The sequence below is a fragment of the Giraffa tippelskirchi genome, chromosome 5, assembly GCF_054371585.1.
Source record: "Giraffa tippelskirchi isolate mGirTip1 chromosome 5, T2T-mGirTip1v1.2.pri, whole genome shotgun sequence".
Taxonomy (NCBI): domain Eukaryota; kingdom Metazoa; phylum Chordata; class Mammalia; order Artiodactyla; family Giraffidae; genus Giraffa; species Giraffa tippelskirchi.
The window spans coordinates 106564059-106569792 of record NC_137279.1 but is presented as its reverse complement, the minus strand read 5'-3'; positions in this window follow the sequence as shown (position 1 = coordinate 106569792).

Here is a 5734-nt window from a genome sequence, read left to right as displayed (position 1 = left end):
GGGAACTAGATCCTGCATCCTGCAACTAAGACCCTGCACAATCAAATTAAAAACACACACACACACACACACACACACACACACTGGTGAATTTTTAACTAAGGTAGAGGCATGATCAGATTTTCAAATATTTTCCAGTTGTACAAAAATGGGAAGACAACACAGATGGGGAAGCCAGCTAAGGCATAATTATATATACAGTTAGGTAAGAGAGGAAGTGCTGACTCATTGATTTTAATTGCTATGAGTTTTCTATTGTGGGAATATGCTATAATTTATTTACCCATTTGCCCACGGAAGGATGTTTAGGTTGTTTCCAGTTGTTTAGTATTACAAAAATGCCTTAATGATTAGTCTTGTTTCTCTGAATACTCACATGATTGTGTCTCTAATGAAATACGTACAGGTGGAATTGTTAAGTTATAGGGTATGAGCAGAGAAGGCAATGGCAGCCCACTCCAGTACTCTTGCCTGGAAAATCCCGTGGACAGAGGAGCCTGGTAGGCTGCAGTCCTTGGGGTCGCGCAGAGTCGGACACGACTGAGCGACTTCACTTTCACTTTTCACTTTCATGCATTGGAGAAGGAAATGGCAACCCACTCCAGTGTTCTTGCCTGGAGAATCCCAGGGACGGCGGAGCCTGGTGGGCTGCCGTCTATGGGGTCGCACAGAGTCAGACACGACTGAAGCAACTTAGCAGCAGCAGCAGCAGCAGCAGGGTATGAGCAACTTCAGGTTTACTAAATACCACTCAATTGCTCTCTCCATTACAAAAATAGTCTCTCCTGTCAGTATTTTATGAAAGTCTCATTGTTCTAGATTCTCATTAGTAATTGGCATTATCAAAATTTTAAAATTCTGATGGGTGTAAAATGGCATCTCACTGTTTTTCTAACTTGAATTTCTAGGATTTTTAATGAGGCTCTGCATCTTTTCTTATTATCATTGAGATTTCTTCCTCTATCAATTCTGTACATATCTTTTGCTTTTTTCCTAGTTGGTCTCTTGACTTATTTTTCATGATGTATGTGTGTTGTTGTCTTCATTATAGTTTCCCATTTAATTCTTTGTCACCTGGATGCACCACAAGCATTTTCTCCCAGTCTGTGGCTTATGTTTTTGCTTTCTTTTATTGTACCTTTTGCTGTATGTGCATTTGTTTTGTAATGCTCCTCTAATGATATACCACAAACTTGGCTTAAAACAACAAGTTTGTTACAGCCTGGAGGACGGAAGTCCAAAATGGCTTTCACTGAGCTAAAATCAACATTCTTTCTTTAGGCTCTAAGAGAGAATCTGTTTTCTCACATTTTCTGGCTTCTAAAGCCCACCTACAACCCTTGGCTTGTAGACCCTTCTTCCATCTTCAAAGCCAGCCATGTATAATCTTCAAAGCTCTCCCTAACTTTGATATTCCTATGTTGCTGTTGTTCAGTTGCTCAGTCATGTCTGACTCTTTACGACCTATAGACTGCAGCACACCAGGCTTCCCTGTCCTTCACTATCTCTTGGAGTTTGCTCAAACTCGTGTCTATTGAGTCAGTGATGCCTGCCATCCAACCATCTCATGCTCTGTCACCCCCTTCTCCTCCTGCCCTCAATCTTTCCCAACATCAGGGTCTTTTCCAGTGAGTCAGTTCTTTGCATCAGGTAGCCAAAGTATTGGAGTTTCAGCTTCAACATCAGTCCTTCCAATGAATATTCAGGACTGATTTCCTTTAGGATAGACTGGTTGGATCTCCTTGCTGTCCAAGAGACTCTCAAGAGTCTTCTCCAACACCACAGTTCAAAAGCATCAATTCTTCCTTGCTCGTCTTTTCACATCCATACATGGCTGCTGGGAAAACCATAGCTTTGACTTTTTTCAGCAAAATGATGTCTCTGCTTTTGCATATGCTATCTAGGTTGGTCATAGTTTTTCTTCCAAGGAGCAAGCGTCTTTTTATTTTATGGCTGCAGTCACTGTCCACAGTGATTTTGGAGCCCACAAAAATAAAGTCTGTCACTGTTTCTGATTTTTCCCCATCATTTTGCCATGAAGTGATGGGATCAGATGCCATGATCTTACTTTTTTGAAAATTGAGTTTTAAGCCAGCTTTTTCACTCTCCTCTGTCATCTTCAACTAGAAGCTCTTTAGTTCCTCTTCACTTTCTGCCCTTAGAGTCATCTGCATATCTGAGGTTATTGATATTTCTCCCAGCAATCTTGATTTCAGCTTGTGATGTCCCTTTCATAAGGACTTTGAGTCAACCCAATCTATTAAATAATCCACTTTCCCTACTAATCTGCAATGCCACTTTTGTCATATAGCAAGCATTCATAAATACATGGGTTTATTTCTGGGCTCGTTATCCTGTTCTTTCAATTATTTACTTTCTTGCTTTTCAAAGTGGTGCTTCATGGACCAGCAGCATCAATATCACCTGGTAGCTTTTTGGGACTGCAGCATCTCAAGCCCCATCCCAGACCTTCTCAATTAGGATCTGGGATTAACAAGATCCCCAGAGGATTCCTGGGCGGGGTCCTGAAAGTTTGAGAAGCACTAGTCTACCCATGTTTTTGAAATCTTAATTGCTATAGCTTTAATTATTGATGTCTGGTAAGTCACGTGCCCTTCTGTTCTTCATGTTGAATTCATAGTTTAATTTGGGAAGGGTTGGAAATTTTATAATAATTGAAGTCATCTCATAAGTGCTTCATATTTCACATTTTTAGATCTTATGTTTTTCAGTAAACTCTGGCAATTTTATCCATAGAGATTTTGTATATCCTTTTTTTGTGGCTTTTTTTCCTAGGAAACTCACAAGTTTCGTTGTTATTGAAAGTACTATTTTTTGTTACATTTTCTAATTGTTGCAGGTATATTGGAATGTTATCTGTGCTTGCATATTTATCTAACAACTTTGCAGAAAGTTTTTTATTAATGCTGATAGTGTTTCTACAGATTCTCTTGTTTTTTTCTTTTTTGTAGATAATAGTATTACTTGTGAATAATAATAGCTTTGTTTCTTCCTTTCTTGTCTTTTGAACTTCTATTTATTTTCCTCTTGTTAATCCACCAACTAGGACTTTCAGTATAATACTGAGTAGAAGTAGTGAAGCAGTGATGGTTTTGAGCCTGAACTTAAAGGAGATCATTTAAATCTCCAACATTAAATTAGATGTTTGCAGTTGTTTTTCGATGAAATGCTTTAAAAGGTTAAAGAAATGTTCTTAATTTTCTAGTTTGCTAAAATTAGATTTTTTTCTAAAATTACAAATGACTATCAACTTTTATCAAGTGCTTTTTATGCATCTACCAGACTGTTCAGTATGCATATAAAAAGGACTATAAGGAAATCCCCCCAAGTGGCAATTATGTTGGAGTGGAGAGGTTCTAAGGAATTGTTTTCATCTGCTTTTCTGTTGGTAATACTGTTGCATTACTTCCTTTTTTAACTTGTTTTTCAGGGGACCCAGTTGTAGTGGTACAGGACCCAAATTAAGCATATTTTTCTGTTCCTTTTCAGGAGATTCATATTTCAGTGATGTTAAGGGGAGAATGGCCATAAACGTTCAGACCACACAAGTACTTACTATTCAAAAAGTATTTGAGCTCCTATGGTATGCCAGCTAGAAGCAAGGATTAAAAAAACCAAGCAAGATTGGGCTCTCACACTCAGAGAGTGAGCACTATGTGGAGTCTAAAAGTCCTAGAGTTAGTTAACTTTTTATATGCAGTTAGTCTTGAGTAAACAACTTACTTAGCTCTTTGAGTTTCAATTATCTCATTTGTGAAATGGAAATAGTCATAGAACATTCTAACTAATTTTGCAATGATTAAGATGCTCGGGGCTATAAGTAATTCAATTTAAGCAATAAGGAAAATAAATCTCCTCACATAAAAAGAAGTCCTGATATTTCTGGGTTGGTAACCTCAGTAATCAATGACTCCATCAAAGACTCAATTACTTTCCATTTCTTGGTTCTGACATTTTCTTGATGTCTTCTTGCTCTGAGGTTAATTCCCCTCCTAAATTGTAAGTGAACGCCAAAGTTTCTGGCATCCAGAAATTATTGAGAAGCACCTCCCTTTCCCCTACTCATTAGACTTCTCTTCCTGTCTCAGGGCCAGAATTTTATTCCATGTCTATGCTGAAACCAATCACTCTAAGAGAAATGGACTCCCAATAATTGATTTAGACCAATTGGGACACAGCTTTCCTTGAGTTACTCGGAAGAGTGGTAGACACACAAATGAAATTAGGGCTCAGCCAGCCGTGAAGAAAGGAATGGGTGGTTTGGTAGGCAACAGGAGTGTCTGCTACAGAGCTGATGTCAATCTGTAATGACATCATTTGTGTAAAACTCTTGGAATGTTTTCTAGTGCATAGCAAATGCCCAACATTTTCCAGGTGGCACTAGTGGTAAAGAACCCTACCTGCCAATGCAGGAGACATAAGAGATGCAGGTTCAATCCCTGGGTTGGGAAGATGCCCTGGAGGAGGGCATGGCAACCCACTCCAGTATTCTAGCCTGCAGAATCCCATGGACAGAGGAACCTGGCAGTCTACAAACCATAGAGTTGCAAAGAGTCGGACATGACTGTAACCACTTAGCACACAGTCGATATTAGCTGTTAATATTTCTCATGTATTTCACAATCACATTATCAATCTAGGCAAGTTTTTAAATGTTGTATTTTTCTCATGGTGTCGAATCACAGATGTAAGTAAGCAAGGTGGTCATAGGAGCACAAAGGATTCTCTAACCTGGTATGGAGAGAGTGAGGACAAGTGGAGAGTCCATCAGGAAAGGCTGCTCAGAGATGCGCTTGAGATGAGTCTTGAAAGACAAATAGGAGTAAGCAGATTAAAACAAAGAAGAGGGGATGGAATGGGCATGGCACTGAGGCTAGAGACTTAGCTGCCCTACATACACTTGAAAGTGCCTACGAAGGAGGAGGCTGAGAAAACCTTTATAGCTGGGTGTGCCCCAAGGGCAGAGTGATGTCAAGACCTTAAATACCTTAGGTAAATTGATCTGGAACATATGTCCAAGTTTATAGTCTTGCTAGCAAAGAAACCATCAAGGAGACCAGAGTGTGCTGGCTCAGAGAGAGGTTATACAGTTAGGAGAAAGAGTTCTGCACAGTACCTAGTTTTGAAAGTATGAAAAATCGCAAGATCATTTCACAAGGTCATAACAATATCAAGTGCATATTGATTGTACCAAAGGACAGCTGTAGTAGGATAGTCTAAGATGCAGGTGTGCTGACCATCAGTCAAAAGGGAAAAAGAAACAACATCAGCAAAAAGCCCAGCACATTTAAGAAACAAATGATAAGGGTCCGTTTCTCTCTGTATTTAGAATAGCGAAGTTGCATCCACAGCAGTAGTGTTTTATGGGGCCATCTGGTGGGTTACAGTCCTGGGGTTGTAAAGAGTCAGACATAACTGAGGGGCTGAATGTACAACAGACACACACACACACACACACACAACAGGTAAGCAGGAAACAGTCTGGACTATTCAGGGTGTTGAGCCCAGGTGTGAGGGGAAGGTCAAGGTGGGATTTCCCGTTCTTATTTCAAATAGTGGTCCCTGATGATTTGTTTCATTGGAGCCACAAAGATGCAAAATGCAGTTTGCCCACTGCTTGGTTTTGGATAATATCCCCCATCCCCTTGCTCCCCCACTTCACCTGCCCACTAGTAATGAAAAGCAAATTGTAGCAATGCCTGGAGTGGAAGTA